General features: G+C 41.4%; 1 protein-coding gene across 2 annotated transcripts in view; it reads right to left on the minus strand.

Annotated features, from left to right (window-relative positions):
• The window catches only part of RESF1 (retroelement silencing factor 1), a 38,573-nt gene extending 15,516 nt beyond the window's left edge, over positions 1 to 23,057 (minus strand). The window contains exons 1-2 of one of the 2 annotated variants that reach the window (XM_027129287.1): positions 22,966 to 23,057; positions 21,525 to 21,617 (exon numbers count right to left, since the gene is read on the minus strand). The gene's annotated coding sequence lies outside the window, so the exon portion shown is untranslated. The remainder of the gene's footprint in view (positions 1 to 21,524; positions 21,618 to 22,965) is intronic. The other variant, XM_027129286.1, reaches the window with a different exon arrangement.
• Positions 23,058 to 23,954: the final 897 nt, after the last annotated feature.

A 23,954-nucleotide genomic window follows, 5' to 3' on the forward strand; every position in this document is an offset into this window, starting at 1 on the left:
CAAAATATTCACTTAATGCAAAAGAAAACAGTGAGGGACAAAAAGATATGAGACAGAAAATAAAAAGTACAAACAGGAGATGTAAATCCAACTATATCATAATAACATTAAAAGTGAGTGGATTGGGCTTCCCTGGTGGAGCAGTGGTTGAGAGTCCGCCTGCCGATGCAGGGAACACGGGTTCGTGCCCCGGTCCGGGAAGATCCCACGTGCCGTGGAGCGGCTGGGCCCGTGAGCCGTGGCCACTGAGCCTGCGCGTCCAGAACCTGTGCTCCGTAACGGGAGAGACCGCAACAGTGAGAGGCCCGCGTACCGCAAAAACAAAAACAAAAAAAAAAAAGTGAGTGGATTAAACAATCCAAATGACAATGTCAGACTATATTTTTTAAAAATGGCTAGCTAACTATATGCTGTCTCCAATAGGCATACCTTTGAGTCAAAGATAAAAACAGATTGGAAATAAAAGGATAAAAAAAGAGGGACTTCCCTGGTGTTCCAGCAGTTAAGACTCTGCACTCCTAATGCAGGGGACTCAGGTGTGGTCAGAGAACTAGATCTCACGTGCCACAACTAAAAGATCCCGCATGTTGCAACTAAAGATCCCACATGCCACAACAAAGATCCCTTGAGCTGCAACCAACACCCGGCACAGCCAAATAAATAAATAAATAAATTTTAAAAAAGGATTAAAAAAACGATATTAGGCATACAATAGTCACAATAAAGGGAGAATGACTATACTAATTTTCAGAAAAAATACACTAAAACAATGTTACTAAAGAGGGATTTTTTATAACCATAAAAGGGTCAGTCCACCAAGCAAGATATAACAACTATAAATATATATGCACTTAAGAGAGCATTAAGGGCTTCCTTGGTGGTGCAGTGGTTAAGAATATGCCTGCCAATGCAAGGGACACAGGTTCAAGCCCTGGTCCGGGAAGATCCCACATGCCTCGGAGCGACTGGGCCCGTGCACCACAACTACTGAGCCTGTGACCCACAACTACTGAGCCTGTGTGCTACAACTACTGAAGCCCACACACCTAGAGCTGGTGCTCCACAACAGGAGAGGCCACCACAATGAGAAGGCCGCGCGCAGCCGCGAAGACCCAACGCAGCCAAAAGTAAAATAAATAAATAAAATTAAATTTAAAAAAAGAGAGAGAGCATTAAAATACAAGAAGTAGGGACCTTCCCTGGTGGTGCAGTAGTTAAGAATCCACCTGCCAATGCAGGAACACGGGTTCGAGCCCTGATCTGGGAAGATCCCAAATGCTGCGGAGCAACTAAGCCCATGTGCCACAACTACTAAGCCTGCGCTCCAGAGCTCGTGAGCCACAACTACTGAAGCCCACACACCTAGAATCCATGCTCTGCAACGAGAAGCCACCACAATGAGAAGGCCGCTCACCATAACGAAGAGCAGCCCCCGCTCTCTGCAACCAGAGAAAGCCCATGCAGCAACGAAGACCCAATGCAGCCAAAAATATTTTAAAAATGAATAAATTTATATAAAAAAAATACAAGAAGCAAAACACAAAGTGAAAAATAGGCAATTCACCAAGAGTCAAAGACTTCAATTCCCCACTTTCAATAGTGAACAGAATTGGCGGGGAGGGGGGGGCGGTAAAAAAAAAATCTACAAGGAAATAGGAGTTTTCAACATATTATATACACCCACATTTCTAGTTTCCAGTGCAGATTAAAAAAAAAAAAATCAAACAACTGGAGTACTTTAGGTTGCAGGTTAGTGCACAATTGTCCATTGGCTGCTTTGTAGTTTTAAGGTTCTCTCCTCTCTGGCATTTACTATGGTTTGGATCCAATAGTTCATGTACTCTTGTCAAGTGGCAAAAGGGTCAGCAAGCAGCCCAGTGACAGGTGTATGTGCCAGCAAGCTATGAAAGCACTGGATGGACTCTTATATTCTGTTGTGGGGAATCTTCCTAACTGTGAATAGGTATAGGCAAATTAGCAAACTGTAAATAATGATCCTTGATATAGCCACACAAAATTTGGCTCTACTAACCCACCCATCTGGCTGTAGGCTTTATGGTTTGGAGAACAAGCAATACTAATATGTTGATGCTGATGAACTGTGGTGGCCCTCACTGGGAAGGGAGGCAAGCAGCGCGGGTGTGTTGACATTGATAAAGTGCTATGGTCTACACTGGGGGGATTTAGAAGTCATAATTAATATACTCCTATTCCAAAGAGAGAGTCCATAGAGGCTTCCTGTGTGACATCACAAAAACAGTCTTTTAAAATTTTTAATTAAAAAAAACCCCTAAAGTCTATCTTTAGGTCTGACAGTCTCTGGATTGAAATCTTATATATATTATTACTATTACTTCCTATGAGAAAAGTGGGAAGAAAGCAAGTCACTAAAATCCATGGCATAGGAAGTTGTAAATAGCAAGTTGTAAACTGTGAAATTAAGATGAATTAGTGAAGCTGGAAAAAAAGGGAAGTGAATGGCTGCAGTAGACTATAAATGTAACAATGCATGTGGATTTTCACATAAAATCTTCATAAAGATCTTACTAACGTTAAGAAAAGGCTTGTTTTTTTTTATTTTAAAATATTCTATATCCATACAATGCAAATATGGTTTAACTGGAAAGCCTCCTTTATTTGACGTCAGCCTTATTACAGAAAATTACAAACCAAAAAATAACCTAAAAATCATACCTTTGAAGAATAATCATATTAATATCTATCTTCAACACAAATGCACAAGTACTTACAACCACCAAGAGAAAAAACTCTACTGAAATGGACCTATTATATTATGGTTTGCCATGGCCAGGCTTACTTTAGGCCAAAGTAGTAAGAAACAGAACATGAAAGGGCAAATTAAGCCACATCAAGAATTTTTTTATATGCAAGGGTAACCATTAATTTATCAAAGAAACTGGAACATTATTATAGTGAAAGACAATGTTATTAAAAGCCAAAAGTGATAGGCTTTTAAAAAGACTGTCTTGGGGGCTTCCCTGGTGGCGCAGTGGTTGAGAGTCCGCCTGCTGATGCAGGGGACACGGGTTCGGGCCCCGGTCTGGGAAGATCCCACATGCTGCGGAGCGGCTGGGCCCGTGAGCCATGGCCATGGCCGCTGAGCCTGTGCTCCACAACAGGAGAGGCCGCAACAGTGAGAGGCCTGTGTACTGCAAAAAAAAAAAAAAAGACTGTCTCAGGGCAAAGCAAAAGATGCATATCTAGGGATTTCCCTGGCAGAACAGTGGTTAAGACTCTGGGTGTCCACTGCAGGGGCCACGGGTTCCATCCCTGGTCAGGGAACTAGTATGCAGCGTGGCATGGCCCGGAAATTTAAAAAAAAAAAAAAAAAAAAAAAAAGATGCATATCTAGACAGTTGTCTAGCAGGCTTCGATAAATGTTTGTCAAATGAATAAACGTTATCTATAACTGCTGAACACCAAGTTAAACAGAAGTCCCTATTTAAACCTGCAAATGGGAAAAAGTCTCCACCCCTCCCTTCACATCTGTGTCAACCATAAACATTACATGATTTCATCTGTAAGCATTTCAGTACCTCAAAAATACAAGATTTCTTAAAAAGTATAGTACTCTTCTCATACCTGAAAAAAACATATATCTCTTCTGGTATTTTAAATTGGAACCTTCCCTTATGTCTTTAGTTCCACTTCTAATGTGTTTATTTGGAGAGTCCACTGATGTGAATAAATTGTGAATAAATTTTTCATTGCAAAACTCATCTCCAATGGAAAAAGCTATAGATTCTTCTTTAAAATCAACAAAACCACAAATACCAACACGTAAGTGGTAAAACCCACTTCTGAGGAATTCCTAAAGTATCAAGATTTACTCAACCTATTCCAGCTCTGACTTTTTGTGTCCTTAGTCCTAAGAGAAATAAGGCTTTTATCAGTCCTTGAATTAGGCTTTCAAGAATAGACTACCCTAAATTCTACCTTTATAACACAACTTATAAATAGTAACAGCTAACACTTGAAAATTTATGTCAAGAACTGTTTTGAATAAATACATTTAATGGTCACAACAAATGCACGAAGCCAAGCAGTCCTAAGCAGGAGCGCCGCGGCTGGCAGGGCCACTATCCCAGCTGTTAGGTCGGCTCTCTACACTGCTGCAGATAGAAAGGAGACAAGACTGAATGGATTCCTATGTAGTTTTTTACCCACTCAAACAGCAAAACCAACTTCAGTGTCCCTAGTCCCACTAGGTAATACCAAGGCGGATGAGAACTGTAAACCGCAGTCATTTCATAGCCTGCACTTATACCCCAAGGGAAGGGAGGCTGTCAAGTCTTGAGTGCAAGTGGAACTAGGGAGAAAGAGAAACCACACTGTGGCATTTCTCAGGAGGCTGCCAGGAGGACCTGTGGGGTGTCCTGCCAAGGTGTGGGTCAGACTGAGATTAAGCTAAGCTTTGCCTGTGAGACTTTTAAAGGAAAAGAAAGGTCATCAGAGCCCCATGGTGAAGTTGTTCACCTACATGTCTACTCTCCAATCTTTCAGGTACCTAGCTCCAAATTCGATACAGAAGCACAGGCCAACACAATCAGATACGCTACTTAATTATACTTCCTCTTAGGTAACACTGGGTAAGAGTGACTAGACAGTGACTCTCAGCAGGATGACCAGGCCACAACCAGGTTCCCCATATGTCCCAGATGCCATCAAGGTTCACCAGTCAGAGCAACATGGCTTCCTCCTGGGAGAAGGGAGAAGCGGGAATAAATCGCTCTCATTTTCCTGATTGATTAATCTCGGTACAGCATGAGGTCTTGGCACTCATCATGATGGGCAGCAGGCAATTCAGAGCAATGCGATGATCACTGGGGCTAGAAAGTTTACACTAGTTTGTTGTGTCTTATATAGTAGAGGTCAGACAAATTGCAGACCACCTTTTCTAGGTGTATTATTCCCTAAAGTGGGAACTAAAGATCACAGAGCACACACAAGAAGTCAGTTATCCTTCCTTGGAGTTCTGCCAAGCAACTCATTTGGACCCTCTAGGTTCCCACCTCAAGGAAACATGACCCATTAGAGGGGCAGTGGTCTCAAGTATCTGGAAATCCCTGACAACTGCCTCAAGTAGAGATGATTAATATTTGGTAGGCAAGTATAAGCTACTTAACAATACTCTATTGGGGTACAAACTGCATTAGGAAAAAGGCATCACTTATTACAATAGGAATGAGGCAATTCTGTGCCTCTTGAGGTAGACAAACTCCCTGAGTAGAAGTGAACAGTTCCCCATAAAGTATGCTGAAATGCCTCTGAAGAGAAATCTGATAAAAATCTTCTCCTCCCTGTTAGTTACCACTGTCATAATAGGCGCATTACAGTGTTTGCTCTGGTAGTCCCAGGTTGTTGACAGGATTCCAAGAACTACAACAGAGGCATTTTGTTGTCATGGGGTTAAGATTCAGATTCTATAAAACTGGAGGTTAAGATTAATGATGCAAAGAGACCTCAAGTACCAGAAGAAACATATAGGACAAAATATACCTTCTTGTCAGCAGGGTCAAGTAAAGGATGACAGATCCAGCAAGCAGTTAAATTCAGAGCCATAACTACAGTCTAAAAAATGTACACAAGAGGGTTCTAATCAGGAAACCATGAGAAATCATGACTAATAGGATGAGGTATTCGGGCCTTTGCCCAAGGACACAGCTCCAAGGACATCCACTCCCAAAGTCAGCAGCTGCTGAGTTTCTAAGTGTCCCTAGATTAAGATCTTCCATTGGCCTGTAGTTATACTGAAGATGATGGCAACAGTCTGGAGTAAATTAGATTAATGGTTTCCGAGCGCCCCCTACCCCCATGATCAGTACTGTCTTCCTTCCCCACCAGCATAGGGGAGCCATTCAAGTTCTGCTGGATGAGAAGGAATGCCCACCATTCAGCTGTAAATAATCCCGTGCTCTAAGCCACGCTAGCCACAACACTTTGCCCAATGACATGATCATATAGAAGGAAAATGTAAAAACTGATAGAAATTGTAGCAGTGAATCTTTAGGAGCATAATGAAAGAGTGACCTACTGAAGATGAATTTCTGTCATCCAATAAACATCCTTCAACTACTTCAACTAAAGTAACATGTAGCAAGAAACTGAATGCAGAAGCAGATGTAAGAATCCAACTATTAACCAGACATTAAAGAGATTTGCAAAAATACAAAACAATGCCACTCTTTTCACTAGTGTTTTGTGTTGTTTTGGAAAACATTTATATTAACATGTAAGGATTTACTGCGGTTTTTAAAATTATTATTCATTTATTTATTTTTGGCTGCGTTGGGTCTTTGTTGCTGAGCGCAGGCTTTCTCTAGTTGCGGCGAGTGCGGGGTACTCTTCATTGCAGTGCGCAGGCTTCTCATTGTGGTGGCTTCTCTTGTTGCGGAACACGGGCTCTACGCATGCGGGCTTCAGTAGTTGTGGCACATGGGCTCAGTAGTTGTGGCTCGCGGGCTCTAGAGTGCCCGCTCAGTAGTTGTGGTACATGGGCTTAGTTGCTCCACAGCATGTGGGATCTTCCTGGACCAGGGCTCGAACCCGTGGTTCCTGCATTGGCAGGCGGATTCTTAACCACTGCGCCAACCAGGGAAGTCCTACTGTTATTTTTAAATAAAATAGTTTTTAAAAATTCCTGTTTCAGTCTTTAATGCAGTAAATGTTGATGTAACCTACATAAACAAATGTTCTTTAGGGTCTTTAAGAATTTTTACTGTATATAATTGCTTCCTGAGACCATGTGTTCCTGCAGTCTCCAGCTGCAGAGAAAGCATGTCCATGCAGCTCTCAATGGAGGGAGAATCTGGAAGCACACACCTGACTTCTATGGACTTTGCCTATGCACATCTTCTTCCTGTTGGTCCTATATTGTATCCTTTGTAGTCATAAACTTTAGCCACAAGAATACAAAAAGAGAGAATACTAAACTCAGGAATAAGGACATTACTACCAACCTTACATTTAAAAAGAGACACTATGAACAACTGTATGCCAGTATATTCAGATCATTTGGATGAAAAGGACAAACCCCTGTGATACTGTAATTTATAAAAAGAAATACATTATTAGGTCTTCATCCCCATTTCTGGCACAAAGCTCCTAAAACCCTCGGATTTTCCTTAGTGAGAGTGATAAAGGTGTCTTGTTATGTCACTGAGGTGACTTTCTGACTGCACCTAAGGATGGAGGCTGGGTGCCAGGAGAACCAACCAGATGATTTTGTAACACAGCAGGACCCTATGGGGCCTTCCTGCGACAGGCCTTCCCCCATATCCTCTGCTTTAGCTCCTCTCTGAAGTACCTAGATAATAGTATTTGATGCAAATTTCCTGAGTTGTTGGACAAACTACATGATGATCATGAGCACGTATCCCCAGGCCTTCAGGAACCTAGGGACTGATAAGGTTAACCCCTGTGACCCCACCCTGCTGCCTCACCATCAGCCAATCAGAGAATTGTGCGCAAGCTGATCACATACCCTGAGAGCCCCGCCCCAATCACTTGGCCTTTAAAAATGCTTTGCTGAAACCCTTCAGGGAGCTCAAGACTTTTCAGGGCATGAGCCTCCTCATCTCCTTGCATGGCCTTGCAATAAACCTTTCTCTGCTGCAAACTCTGACAGCTCCAGGAGGGGAGAGGAGCTGGAGGGTGAATCAATCACCAATGGCCAGTGATTTAATCAATCATGACTGTGTAAAGAGGTCTCCATAAAAACCCCAAAGTACAGGGTTGGGGAGCTTCAGGGTTGATGAACACATGATCTGGGGAGAAGTGGCATGGAAGCTCCACATCCCTTTCTCCCATGTACTTCACCCTACACATCTCTTCCATCTGGTTGATGATTCCTATTGTTAAAAAAAAAAAAAAAAAAACAGGCCCTAGGTTGGAGCCACTTGCCCCCAGGACAAAAAACTAAGATTTAATTGCAGTTTCAAAATCTCCCAGGACTTAAATTTCTGGAATTTCCTTGTCAGAACTAGTGAGGTAACCTTGCCTGAAACAATACTTTCTTTTCTTTTGCTAATAACCTCCTTCTCTGGCCCCGGTTTCTATAAAAGGCTTCCATTCTGTACAGCTCCTCGAGCTCCAATTTACTCTCAATTCATGAATTGTTGAAAAAAGCCAATTAGTTCCTCAAATTCACTCAGTTGAGTACTGTGTAACAGTATCCTTTAATATCCTTTGCAATAAACCAGTAATCTAGTAAGTAAAATGTTGCTCTGAGTTCTGTAAGCCTCTCTAGCAAATTAATTGAACAGAGGGGGGGTGTCTTAGAACCTCTTACCAATCAATCAGAAATACAGGCATCAACCTGGGCTTGAGACTGGTGTCTGAAGTTCAAGGAGAGCGTTGGGGACAGACTCTGGGAGGGCTCACACCAAGGAGTACTTCCCAGAACTTCTGCTGCCAGTATCCTTTTCCCCACGATGAAACAGCGCCACCCCCAGCCTCTGCAGGACACCCTCCAATACTAGCAGACATTGAGGAGCTGCCAGGGTTCCTGTTGAATTTCCTGAACACAGTGGACCAGCCAGTGGTCGTGGGGTCCAGAGTGGAGAGGGGATTAAGAGTGCTACTTAAAGGAGCTCCAGAGACGGGCGCGAGCCGCGGCGATCAGCGAGGACCCCAGAAACGGGCATGAGATGCTAAGGCTGCTGCTGCTGCTGCTGCCACCAAGAAGCCTGTGTACGAGCACAGGTCACTATCCCTACCTCCCCTCCCGGGAGCCTGTGCAGCCCACCACTGCCAGGGTCCCAGGATCCAGGAACAACTTCCCTGGGAGAATGCACAGGGCACCTCAGGCTGGAGCAACGTCCCGCTGGCCTCTGCTGCCTCTACAGCCGCAGACTCGCCCCGCATCCTAACCCCTCCCTCCTCCTGGGCTGAGTGCACCAGAGCCCCCGAATCAGCTGCTCCTTCAACCCTGTCCTGTCTGAGCGAAGAACAGACGCCCTCCGGCGAACTACACGCAGAGGCGGGACCAAATCCAAAGCTGAACCCCCGGGAGCTGTGTGAACAAAGAAGAAAAAGGGAAATTTCTCCCAGCAGCCTCAGGAGCAGCGGATTAAATATCCGCAGTCAACTCGATGTACCTGCATCTGTGGAATACCTGAATAGACAACGAATCATCCCAATTTGAGGAGGTGGACTTTGAGAGCAAGATTTATTATTTTTTCCCCTTTTCCTCTTTTTGTGATGTGAGCCGTGTGGATGAAAGGCTCTTGGTGCTGCAGCCAGGAGTCAGTGCTGTGCCTCTGAGGTGGGAGAGCCAACTTCAGGACACTAGTCCACAAGAGACCTCCCAGCTCCACATAATATCGAACAGAAAAAATCTTCCAGATATCTCCATCTCAACACCAGCACCCAGCTTCACTCAATGACCAGCAAGCTACAGTGCTGGACACCCTATGCCAAACAACTAGCAAAACAGGAACACAACCCCACCCATTAGCAGAGAGGCTTCCTAAAATAATAATAAGTCCACAGACACCCCAAAACACACCAACAGACGTGGAATTGCTCACCAGAAAGACAAGATCCAGCCTCATCCACCAGAACACAGGCACTAGTCCCCTCCACCAGGAAGCCTACACAACCCACTGAACAAACCTTAGCCACTGGAGACAGACACAAAAACCAATGGGAACCACGAACCTTCAGCCTGCAGAAAGGAGACCCCAAACACAGTAAGACAAGCAAAATGAGAAGACAGAAAAACACACAACAGATGAAGGAGCAAGGTAAAAACCCACCAGACCTAACAAATGAAGAGGAAATAGGCAGTCTACCTGAAAAAGAATTCTGAATAATGGTAGTAAAGATGATCCAAAATCTTGGAAATAGAATAGACAAAATGCAAGAAACATTTAACAAGGACCTAGAAGAACTAAAGATGAAACAAGCAATGATGAACAACGCAATAAATGAAATTAAAAATACTCTAGATGGGATCAATAGCAGAATAACTGAGGCAGAAGAACGGATAAGTGACCTGGAAGATAAAATAGTGGAAAGAACTACTGCAGAGCAGAATAAAGAAAAAAGAATGAAAAGAACTAAGGACTGTCTCAGAGACCTCTGGGACAACATTAAATGCACCAACATTCGAATTAAAGGGGTTCCAGAAGAAGAAGAGAAAAAGAAAGGGTCTGAGAAGATATTTGAAGAGATTATAGTTGAAAACTTCCCTAATATGGGAAAGGAAAGAGTTAATCAAGTTAATCAAAGGAGAAACACGCCAAGACACATATTAATCAAACTGTCAAAAATTATATACAAAGAAAACATATTAAAAGCAGCAAGGGAAAAACAACAAATAACACACAAGGGAATCCCCATAAGGTTAACAGCTGATCTCTCAGCAGAAACTCTGCAAGCCAGAAGGGACTGGCAGGACATATTTAAAGTGATGAAGGAGAAAAACCTACAACCAAGATTACTCTACCAAGCAAGGATCTCATTTAGATTTGATGGAGAAATTAAAACCTTTACAGACAAGCAAAAGCTGAGAGAGTTCAGCACCACCAAACCAGCTTTACAACAAATGCTAAAGGAACTTCTCTAGGCAAGAAACACAAGAGGAGGAAAAGACCTACAATAAATAACCCAAAACAATTAAGAAAATGGGAATAGGAACATACATATCGATAATTACCTTACATATAAATGGATTAAATGTTCCCACCAAAAGACACAGACTGGCTGAAAGGATACAAAAACAAGACCCATATATATGCTGCCTACAAGAGACCCACTTCAGACCTAGGGACACATAGACTGAAAGTGAGGGGATGGAAAAAGATATTCCATTCAAATGGAAATCAGAAGAAAGCTGGAGTAGCAATTCTCATATCAGACAAAATAGACTTTAAAAAAAAGGCTATTACAAGAGACAAAGAAGGACACTACATAATGATCAAGGGATCGATCCAAGAAGAAGATATAACAATTGTAAATATTTATGCACCCAACATAGGAGCACCTCAATACATAAGGCAAATACTAACAGCCATAAAAGGGGAAATCGACAGTAACACATTCATAGGAGGAGACTTTAACACCCCACTTTCACGAATGGACACATCATCCAAAATGAAAATAAATAAGGAAACACAAGCTTTAAATGATACATTAAACAATATAGACTTAATTGGTATTTATAGGACATTCCATCCAAAAACAGAATACACATTTTTCTCAAGTGCTCATGGAACATTCTCCAGGATAGATCATATCTTGGATCACAAATCAAGCCTTGGTAAGTTTAAGAAAATTGAAATTGTATCAAGTATCTTTTCCGACTACAACACTATGAGACTAGATATCAATTACAGGAAAAGATCTGTAAAAAATACAAACACATGGAGGCTAAACAATACACTACTTAATAACGAAGTGAGCACTGAAGAAATCAAAGAGGAAATCAAAAAATACCTAGAAACAAATGACAATGGAGACACGATGACCCAAAACCTATGGGATGCAGCAAAAGCATTTCTAAGAGGAAAGTTTATAGCAATACAATCCTACCTTAAGAAACAGGAAACATCTCTAATAAACAACCTAACCTTGCACCTAAAGCAATTAGAGAAGAACAAAAAAAACCCAAAGTTAGCAGAAGGAAAGAAATCATAAAAATCAGAGCAGAAATAAATGAAAAAGAAATGAGGGAAACGATAGCAAAGATCAATAAAACTAAAAGCTGGTTCTTTGAGAAGATAAACAAAATGGATAAACCATTAGCCAGACTCATCAAGAAAAAAAGTGAGAAGACTCAAATCAGTAAAATTAGAAATGAAAAAGAAGAAGTAACAAGTGACACTGCAGAAATACAAAAAATCATGAGAGATTACTACAAGCAACTCTATGCCAATAAAATGGACAACCTGGAAGAAATGGACAAATTCTTAGAAATGCACAACCTGCCAAGACTGAATCAGGAAGAAATAGAAAATATGAACAGACCAAGCACAAGCACTGAAATTGAAATCTTCCAACAAACAAAAGCCCAGGACCAGATGGCTTCACAGGCTAATTCTATCAAACTTTTAGAGAAGAGCTAACACCTATCCTTCTCAAACTCTTCCAAAATATAGCAGAGGGAGGAACACTCCCAAACTCATTCTACAAGGCCACCATCACCTTGATACCAAAACCAGACAAGGATGTCACAAAGAAAGAAAACTACAGGCCAATATCACTGATAAACATAGATGCAAAAATCCTCAACAAAATACTACCAAACAGAATCCAACAGCACATTAAAAGGATCATACACCATGATTGAGTGGGGTTTATTCCAGGAATGCAAGGATTCTTCAATATACGCAAATCAATCAAGGTGATACACCATATTAACAAATTGAAGGAGAAAAACCATATGATCATCTCAATAGATGCAGAAAAAGCTTTCAACAAAATTCAACACCCATTTATGATAAAAACCCTGCAGAAAGTAGGCATAGAGGGAACTTTCCTCAACATAATAAAGGCCATATATGACAAACCCACAGCCAATATCGTCCTCAATGCTGAAAAACTGAAACCATTTCCACTAAGATCAGGAACAAGACAAGGTTGCCCACTCTCACCACTCTTATTCAACATAGTTTTGGAAGTTTTAGCCACAGCAATCAGAGAAGAAAAGGAAATAAAAGGAATCCAAATTGGAAAAGAAGAAGTAAAGCTGTCACTGTTTGCAGATGACATGATACTATACATAGAGAATCCTAAAGATGCCACCAGAAAACTACTAGAGCTAATCAATGAATTTGGTAAAGTTGCAGGATACAAAATTAATGCACAGAAATCTCTGGCATTCTTATACACTAATGATGAAAAATCTGAAAGTGAAATCAAGAAAACACTCCCATTTACCATTGCAACAAAAAGAATAAAATATCTAGGAATAAACCTACCTAAGGAGACAAAAGACCTGTATGCAGAAAATTATAAGACAGTGATGAAAGAAATTAAAGATGATACAAATAGATGTAGAGATATACCATGTTCTTGGATTAGAAGAATCAACATTGTGAAAATGACTCTACTACCCAAAGCAATCTACAGATTCAATGCAATCCCTATCAAACTACCACTGGCATTTTTCACAGAACTAGAACAAAAAATTTCACAATTCATATGGAAACACAAAAGACCCTGAATAGCCAAAGCAATCTTGAGAACGAAAAACAGAGCTGGAGGAATCAGGCTCCCTGACTTCAGACTATACTACAAAGCTACAGTAATCAAGACAGTATGGTACTGGCACAAAAACAGAAATACAGATCAATGGAACAGGATAGAAAGCCCAGAGACAAACCCACGAACATATGGTCACCTTATCTTTGATAAAGGAGGCAGGAATGTACAGTGGAGAAAGGACAGCCTCTTCAATAAGTGGTGCTGGGAAAACTGGATAGGTACATGTAAAAGTATGAGATTAGAACATTCCATAACACCATACACAAAAATAAACTCAAAATGGATTAAAGACTAAATGTAAGGCCAGAAACTATCAAACTCTTAGAGAAAAACATAGGCAGAACACTCTATGACATAAATCACAGCAAGATCCTTTTTGACCCACCTCCTAGAGAAATGGAAATAAAAACAAAATAAACAAATGGGACCTAATGAAACTTCAAAGCTTTTGCACAGCAAAGGAAACCATAAACAAGACCAAATGACAACCCTCAGAATGGGAGAAAATATTTGCAAATGAAGCAACTGACAACGGATTAATCTCCAAAATTAAAAGTAGCTCATGCAGCTCAACAAAAAAACAAACAACTCAATCCAAAATTGGGCAGAAGACCTAAATAGACATTTCTCCAAAGAAGATATACAGTTTGTCAACAAACACATGAAAGAATGCTCAACATCATTAATCACTAGAGTAATGCAAATCAAAACTACAATGAGATATCATCTCACACCAGTCAAAATGGCCATCATCAAAAAATCTAGAAACAATAAATGCTGGAGAGGGTGTTGAGAAAAGGGAACACTCTTGCACTGCTGTTGGGAATGTGAATTGGTACAGCCACTATGGAGAACAGTATGGAGGTTCCTTAAAAACTACAAACAGAATTACCATATGACCCAGCAATCCCATTACTGGGCATATACCCTGAGAAAACCATAATTCAAAAAGAGTCATGTACCAAAATGTTCATTGCAGCTCTATTTACAATAGCCAGGAGATGGAAGCAACCTAAGTGTCCATCATCGGATGAATGGAAATAGAAGATGTGGCACATATATACAATGGAATATTACTCAGCCATAAAAAGAAACGAAATTGAGTTATTTGTAGTGAGGTGGATGAACCTACAATCTGTCATACAGAGTGAAGTAAGTCAGAAAGAGAAAGACAAATACCGTATGCTAACACATATATATGGAATCTAAGAAAATAAAAAACGTCATTAAGAACCTAGGGGTAAGATGGGAATAAAGACACAGACCTACTAGAAAATGGACTTGAGGATATGGGGAGGGGTAAGGGTAAGCTGTGACAAAGTGAGAGAGTGGCAGGGACATATATACACTACCAAACGTAAAACAGATAGCTAGTGGGAAGCAGCCGCATAGCACAGGGAGATCAGCTTGGTGCTTTGTGACCACCTAGAGGGGTGGGATAGGGAGGGTGGGAGGGAGGGAGACGCAAGAGGGAAGAGATATGGGAACATATGTATATGTATAACTGATTCACTTTGTTATAAAGCAGAAACTAACACACCATTGTAAAGCAATTTTACTCCAATAAAGATGTAAAGAAAAAAAAATAAAGGAGAGGGTTGGTCCTGGGAACCTCCAATCTGTACCCAGTCAGAAGCACAGGTGACAGTATAGGCTTGTGCATGTGAAGTGGGGGGTGAGGCAACTTGTGGGACTGAGGCTTCAACCTGTGGAATCTGCTGGCATTTCTGGGTAGACAGTGTCAGAACTGAGTTTGTAACAGGTAAGAGCCAAATCTAACTACATGTTGGATCTGGTTCTTTTACTTTATTTAACCTTTGCTTTCCACTGCTTTTTTTCACTAAAAGGATAATGTCTATACATAATGGCCTGTCTCAGGGAACCCTACCCCTGAATGTTAAGTGTCCAGACCCTGTCCACCTGTGGATGGCTGCAAGAAAGAAGAAATTAACACATCCCCTCCCTGAGGCTTGCCATTCCAGGGGATATTTGCAAAACTTATGGCCTTTTTACTTCACTTCCTCATCTCCCCGTCTCTGTTCTATGAACGAAACTGGCATCCAAACCCCAACAAGATGGTTCTTTTGAGACACTAGTCTGCCATCTTTTCCGTCTGCCGGCTTTCGGAATTAAGTCATATTCCTTCCCTCAACACCTCGTCTCCCGATTTACTGGCCTGTCGTGCAGCAAGTAGAGGGAGTTTGGACTTGGTAACAAGTTGAATTGTAGGACACCCAACTGATGTCCCCAGAGAACTGCTTGTTGGTAGTACGGTGGGGATCCCCCCACACAAACACACACACTGGAATTGGGTGCAGAGAATCCCAAAAGACACACTGACCAAAAATGACTCAAGAAGATACAGGAAATCAGAACAGACCCATAAAGAAATTGAATTAGTAACCAAAAAACAACCCAAAAAGAAATGGTTAGGCCCAGATGGCTTTCTGGTGATTCATGCCAAAAATTTAAACATTTAAAACCCACTCTACAAACTCTTCTAAAACATAAAAGAGGGAATACTTCCCAAATCAATTTTGAGGCCAATACTAAAATCAGAAAATAAATAAATACATAAAATCACAATAAAACTACAGACCATGAGCTTCCCTTGTGGCACAGTGGTTGAGAGTCCACCTGCAGATGCAGGGGACATGGGTTCGTGCCCCAGTCCGGGAGGATCCCATATGCCCCATAGCGGCTGGGCCTTTGAGCCATGGCTGCTGAGCCTGCGAGTCCAGAGCCTGTGCTCCACGGTGGGAGAAGCCACAGCAGTGAGAGGCCCGCATACCGCAAAAAAAAAAAGAAAAGAAAAAAAGAACTACCGAACAATCTGTTATGAATATAGATGCAAAAATCTTCAACAAAATACTAGCGAACCAAATATAACAGCATATAAAAGTAAGTATATGCCATGACCAACTGGTACTTTCCCAGAAATGCAAGATTGATTTTTTTTTTATGTTGAACCAATGTCATATAACACATCAATAGAATAAAGGACACAAACAACATGATCATCTCAAGCACATGTAGAAAAAGCATCTACTACGACTGAAATTAAATGCATCCTAAAATCCAACACCCTTTCAGATAAAAACACTAAAACTAGAAACAAAGGGGAACTTCCTCAACTGGGTAAAAGACATCTACAAAAAAGCCACAGCTTTAAAGCCTGTTTTTCCCTTTACAAGATCCGGAACAAGACAAGGATATCTGCTCTTGCCACTTCCATTCAACATTGTAGGAGGGGTTCTAGCCATGGCACTTGGCAAAAAGAAAAAAAATAAAAGACATCCAGATTGGAAATTAAGAAATAAAACTACCTCTACTTACAGATGGCATCATCTTGTATATAGGAAGTTGTAAGGAATCCAACTAATAAAAAACTAGAACTAGTTTGACTAGGTCGCCTAGTACAAGCTCAATATAAAAAAACCAAATTTATTTCTATACAACAATCTAGAAAACAAGTCCATTTACAGTAACAGCAAAAAGAAAGAAATACTTTGGAATAAATTTAACGAAAAGTGAAAATTGTACACTCTGAATATTTCAAAACATTGCCAAAAGAAATTAAAGACCTAAATAAATGGAAACACATCCCACATTCATAGACTGGAAGATTTGATACTCTCAAGGTGGCACTACTCCTCAAATTGGTCTACAGATTCATTACAACCCTTACCAAAGTCCCAGATGTCTTCTTTGCAGAAATTGAGAACCTGACCCTAAAATTGATTTTGAGAAAAAGTATAAAGTTGAAGGACTCACACTTACCAATTTCAAAGCTTTAAACTACAAAGCTAGAGTAAACTGCTACAGGCTCTTTGGTGGGGCCTTATGCCAACGGGTATTTCCCAGAACTGCTACTGCCAACGTCCTTGTCCCCGTGAGCCACAGCAACCCCCCCCAACATCTGCAGGAGAACCTCCACTACCAGCAGATCTTAAAATAGTAATTGCAAATTAATAAGAAGAGCTACCACTGAGCAAGGCCGCACATCACACTGGGAGGCTTTTTAGCTTTTTTGCGCTCTCTCTAATGGTACTGATGATCTTGCAAGGCTTCCTTCCTTGTACCTTGAACCTCTGTGGTTTCCAGTGATGCTGCTGCCCATCTGAAAGGACCTGATGAGAAGGGGAAGAGCCAGCAGTCACACCATGGGGACACTCAGGCAAAATATGGAGATACTCACATGGCAAAAATCTACAGCCTCCTTCCAACAGCTATGTGAGTGAGCCATCTTGGAAGCAAATCCCTGAGCCTCAGTTAGGCCTTCAAAAACTGTATGCAGCTCCTGCCAATATCTTGACAGCAGCCTCATGAAAAGCCCTGAGCCAGAACCACTCAGCTAAGCCATTCCCTGATTCCTGACCCATAGTAGTAACTATATGAGATAATAACTATTTGCTGTTTTAAGCCACTAATATTTGGGGTAATTATGCAACAACTAATTATAATAACTAATACCAATGGCTAAAAAAACCCCCAAAAACTAGAGTAAACAAAGTCATGTGGGACTGAACTAGGATAGACAATGATCAATGGAATAGAATCCAAAAACAAACCCTCATATATATGATCACTAGGAAGAAACTAGAATCCAGAATATATAAAGAACTTTTACACCTCAATAATATAAAAACAACTTGAATTTAAAGTTAACAGAGGTTTTGAATAGACAGGTTTTCCAAAGATATACAAATAGGCAATATGCACAAAAAGATGCTCAACATCATTAATAAAATCACAGGATGCCACTTAATGCTCACTATGATAGCTACAATCAAAAAGACAAGTGTTAATAAGGATGTGGACAAACTGGAACTCCTATGCATTGCTGTTACTACTGAGAATGTATATGGTTCATCAAAAACAGTCTGGCAATTTCTCAAAAGGTCAAAAATAGTTACCATATGATATGACAGAAAAATTCAACTCCTAGATATATACATACACGAATTGAAAATGTATGCCCATACAAACACTTGTACATGAATGCTCACAGCAACATTATTCAGAGTAGCCAAAAAGTGGAAACAATCCAAATGTGTGTTAACTGATGAAAGGAAAACAAAATGTGGCATAACCATACAATGGAATTATTACTTGCTAATAAAAAGGAATGAAATACATACGTGCTTATCATGAATCAATCTTGAAAACATCATGCTAGGTGAGAAAAGAGTCATAAAAGATCACACATGACATCATCTATAAGAAGTGTTCAGAATACACAAATCTAGAGACAAACTAGATTAACGGTTGCCTGGAGATGCGTGGGTTGGGGGAGAATGGAGAGTATAGAGAATATATGGAGAGTATAATGAGTAGAGATTCTTTTGGGGGGCAAGAATATGTTCTAAAAGTGATTGTGGTAATGCTTGCACACTATGTGAATATATGCAAAACCACTGTACACTGTAAGTGAATAAACTGAATTATATGAATATGCTATATGAATTATATCTGTAAACTACAGTTTAAAAAAACAAAACATTTCCCAGTTGTTAGCACAGACATGGGCACATGACACGGTAAGCACTAATATAATTATAGACCTGGCAGAGCAACCAGACAAAAGACATGCTCTGTGCAAGTTGAAGCTGACTGGCTATATACCTGGAGATGTTAGGGCTACCCAATGAAGGGGGAACTGTGCCTGAGAATGAAGTCAATGCCAAAGAAGACAGCAGAACTTCAAGACAGTGTCTCAAGTCTTTAAAACTTGCTTTCAGATTCAAATGTTGGATCCAGCCAAACCTGAAAGTCAAGCCACATGAACTTTTTTTTTTTTAACACCTTTATTGGAGTACAATTGCTTTACAATAGTGTATTAGTTTCTGCTTTATAACAAAGTGAATCAGCTATACGTATACATATATCCCCATATCTCTTCCCTCTTGGTGTCTCCCTCCCATCCTCCCTATCCCACCCCTCTAGGTGGTCACAAAGCACTTCGCTGATCTCCCTGTGCTATGCGGCTGCTTCCCACTAGCTATCTATTTTACATTTGGTAGTGTATATAAAGTCAATTGTTACTCTCTCACTTCGTCCCAGCTTACCCTTCCCCCTCCCTGTGTCATCAAGTCCATTCTCTATGTCTGCGTCTTTATTCCTGTCCTGCCCTTAGGTTCTTCAGAAACATTTTTTTTTTTAGATTCCATATACATGTGTTAGCATACTCTGACTTATTTCACTCTGTATGAGACTCCAGGTCCATCCACCTCACTACAAATAACTCAATTTCATGTCTTTTTATGGCTGAGTAATATTCCATTGTATATATGTGCCACATCTTCTTTATTCATTCCTCTGTCGATGGACACTTAGGTTTCTTCCATGTCCTGGCTATCGTAAATAGCGCTGCAATGAACATTGTTGTACATGACTCTTTTTGAATTATGGTTTTCTCAGGGTAAATGCCCAGTAGTGGGATTGCTGGGTGGGATGGCAGTTCTATTTTTAGTTTTTTAAGGAACCTCCATACTGTTCTCCATAGTGGCTGTATCAATTTACATTCCCACCAACAGTGCAAGAGGGTTCCCTTTTCTCCACACCCTCTCCAGCATTTATTGTTTGTAGACTTTTTGATGGCCATTCTGACTGGTGTGAGGTGATACCTCATTGTAAGTATCACCTACATTTGCATTTCTCTAATGATTAGTGATGTTGAGCATCCTTTCTTGTGTTTGTTGGCAATCTGTATATCTTCTCACATGAACTCTTAAGTTATGTGATCCAATAAATTCTCTTTGGGGGCTTAAAAAAGTTTGCGTATAATTTTTTGTTTCTTGAAACCTAAGCGGACAATATAATTTCTTTAACCACAATTTTAACTACAAGTTAAGATTTTATTTACAAATGAAGTCTTGTAATTTAACACATCTCAAGAAAATCTTAGTGACTGCCATTAAATCTCTGCAATCACTTGAGACATTTACCTCAACAGGCTAGGCTCTAACACTGCCCTTCAATTTACAAGCACACTTAGGATATCAAGCATAGACACACTACATAGCTGTTTGTCAACAAAGCACTTAGAATTCTTCAAAGGTCCACAAGATTACATTTCTTTTTTTAAGATTGTACCTTTAGGGCTTCCCTGGTGGCGCAGTGGTTAAGAATCCTCCTGCCAATGCAGGGGACACGGCTTCGAGCCCTGGTCCAGGAAGATCCCACATGCCGCGGAGCAACTGAGTCGTGCACCACAACTACTGAGCATGCGCTCTAGAGCCCGCGAGCGACAACTACTGAGCCCGCATGCTATAACTACTGAAGTCCACGAGCCTAGAGCCTGTGCTCTGCAACAAGAGAAGCCAGCGCAATGAGAAGCCATAGCCGCAACTAGAGAAAGCCTGCGCAAAGCAACAAAGACCCAACACAGCCAAAAATTAATTAATTAATTAATTAATTAATTAAAAAAATACGGCTGCAGGTAAAAAACAGAGTTGTGTCTGGTACTTCCTTACAAAAACAGAACCTCCAACATCATCTACAGTCAAGGGTTTAATCAACACAAACTCGATAAATTGATTTAGCACTTAAATGAGCAAACTGAATCTCCTGTAAGACACTGTTAATTTTCTTAAGCCATAAAATATATTTCTTCTCATGACAACAGTTAAGATTTATTAAGCACTTACCATTTACCAGGAGCTCTTCCAAGTGTGTTCTATCTACCAAACTCATTAACTTATCACAACAATCCTGCGAGCTAGGTACTATGGTTACCCCCATTTCACAGAAGGTGAGAAAACTGAGGCAGAGAAGTTAAATAATCCTCCCAAGGTTGCAGAGATGGCAAGTGGTAGAGCCAAAATCTGACGCTCAGCAGTCTGACTGCAGGGACCATGGTCTTAATCATTACAGATTTCCTAACACTACTTGGAGTTTACAGGATGGAAGCCCTGAAATGACCTCTTTGGCTTTATAGGTTTATATTTCAGGGTATGGTTCTCCCAGAGTTCTGCTCTGTGCTGCCTTCCTCCAACCCCATGTGCCACATATGATGAATTTAAAAAATAAGAAACAAACCATGTAGAGAATAATGTTAAGTAGACCTCTTCCTCAGTAACTTAGACCACAGTCACCTCACCATCATCTTCTATTCCTTTTCTTGCAAAGATGAACAGCTGAATTCTCCATGCTATGCCAACCATATTTCTCAAGCTTTGACGTCAAATCCACAGCATCCTATAGTTTAATATTTAACCAATGCTGATTCAACTTAATAATTTTGTTCCACAACAGATAAATTAGAGTAGACTACTTAGAGGAGACACGCTTACCTTTAAATATGATATTACTCATTCATTACTGTATATGTTCCCATTTCCTTCCAAACGTGTCAGTATCACTCCACAGTGTTTACTTCTTTGGTCCTAGGAACAGCAAGAAACATTTTATAACTGATAATAATTTAATATAAAACTTAAATATATAATATATAACTTAATACGAAAATTATAGTTGAATTTTATTTATATAAAGTTCACATTAAGTTTGTAATAAAAATACACACTAATCTGTTTACTTGATACGACATTGCTGTGCAAACTGTTCCTTAAGGTTGCACCAAAAGCAAACTAAGTTTACTGAATTCTTATTAAGAAGGCAAAGTAACAGAAACAAACTGGGTCTGCCTTAAAATACCGTTCACTTTTTAAGTGATAATTCACGTGCGCTCCTCCTGGGCCACTATTATTTTATCACGCTAAACAACACTTTAACTTAATTCTTTATTGGATTAGTAAACAAGAAGCCAACTATACAGTAAAAAAAAAATAAGTAAAACCTTAACTCATGCATAATAATACTAAAACTTAACTGTGGTTTACAGCTAACGCATTAATCAGAAAAATCCCCAAACAAGCTCTGCGACCCGCGTATTTAAATGCACCCAAGCTCATCCCCATCACTTGCTGTTCTCTTTATTTTGATTACAGGCACTAGAAGTATTACAAATTGTTTTCAGTGAAACGATTCTCCGGAAGCTTGCTGAACTCAGGATCCTAAGGTCATCTGCTTAGGGAATTCGCGTCCCTCGAGAACATCTAAAATCTGTACGCATTTGTGCATTTAAAAATGCCTCGAGGGACTAACTATTGCAGAGGAACAGAAAACGTCTCCGGCACAAGCGCGTTCGCGGGCCACTTGGAGATGCAAGCGAAGCAATTCTGTTTCGGGAGGTTCTGCATAATGGGGGTGGGGAGGAAGAAAACACTAGAAAAATAAATGCAAAACAAAGATCTTTTTTTCAAGCCAGCGACAGGAAATCAATAACAACATAAGCCACTCTCACATCCAGCCTAACCAATCGCCTTGGAATTTAACAAAATGCGTCCTCGCAGTCTGCACCCGCGACCTCTACGGTGAAGAGTAAGGCGATCCACAGAAAACACACGGCGAGGCGCCGCCCTCTGGGTCAGGCTCTGAGTCCGCGGCTCCTCCGGGCCGGCCCCGCGCCGTGGGAGGGCAACAAGCCGAGCCCAGCAAGCCCGCCCAGCTCTGGGCGGCGGCCAGCAGGGCGCGTTCACCGTGGGCCCGAGGCCCGAGCCCCCGGAGCCCCTGCAGCCGCCACTCTGTCCCCGCCACAGAACAAAAGCGCTCACCGCCGCACGCCCAGCCCCGCCCGCAGACGCCTGGACTCCCGGTGCCCCCAGCCCAGCCAAGACCAGAGAAGATGTGCGAGTGCCGGCCGGGAACCAAGCCCCCCCACCCCCAACTCACCAACGGGCACACACCCCAGCCAGGGCGAGCGGAGGAAAACGCAGCGCCTGGCGGCCCCAGAGTTTAAGTCAACTCGGGTCCGCCTCCAGGGGCGGGTCGAGTTGGAGGCCCGGCTCCCGGAACAGTACAACCCCTCCCCGGGCGCAACGGCAGCTGCGAGACCCGGTCCCCGGCGCCGGGGTCCTAGTGCCGATCGGATGAAGTAGCGTCCGGGGCCAGCCCCGCCCCCCAGTCATCTCCCAAACTTGCAAAGCTAGTTCACGTATCTGAGGAAGAAAACTCCAGCAGTGGCTCTCCGCCTTTAACTTGCATCAGATTCTTTCGAAGGATTTGTTAAAAAGGGACTGAAGAGCACCATCTGCAAAATTGCCAATTCAGTAAGTCTAACTCCGGGCTGAAAATTTCTAACAAGGGGGAGCATCCATTAACGCAGAGAAACCTCCTAAAAGAAAAGGAAATAGACTCTTTTTGCTGGGGGATTTCTACAGGAGAAAGTTGTGAAAATTAATAAAGGGAAACCTCACCAAAATAGAGTTGGGAGGCCAGAAGGGGGAGCTCTCATGCAGTACAGTACCACTCCCAGTCAATTACAGAAGGAATTGTCAATTACAGGCCCCAAAGAGCAAGATGTACATTGCAGTTCATACAAGAAACAGACTACCCCAGCAACTCAGCCAGTGAGAAACTGTCATCACCCTCACTTTTCACCATGCACTTTCCTTCATAAGAACCCCGCCCCCCCAAATTCCTCCATTTTCTCTATAAAGTAACTTTCCTTTGTTTGTTGGACTTGCCTATAGCTTTTGCTATAGTTTGCTTGACCCAAATTGCAATTCGGTCACCAAGTGCAAAGTGATACTGCTTGCCCCATGACAGGCCAATAAATCGAGAGACCAGGTGTTGGGATAAGGAATAGCGACTTTATTCAGAAAGACAGCAGTCGGAGAAGATGGCAGACCAGTGTCCCAAAGAAACATCTTACCGGAGCT

Source organism: Aethalodelphis obliquidens, unplaced genomic scaffold, assembly GCF_003676395.1.
Source record: "Aethalodelphis obliquidens isolate GAN/ISIS:26980383/991018 unplaced genomic scaffold, ASM367639v1 scaffold36, whole genome shotgun sequence".
Taxonomy (NCBI): Eukaryota; Metazoa; Chordata; class Mammalia; order Artiodactyla; family Delphinidae; genus Aethalodelphis; species Aethalodelphis obliquidens.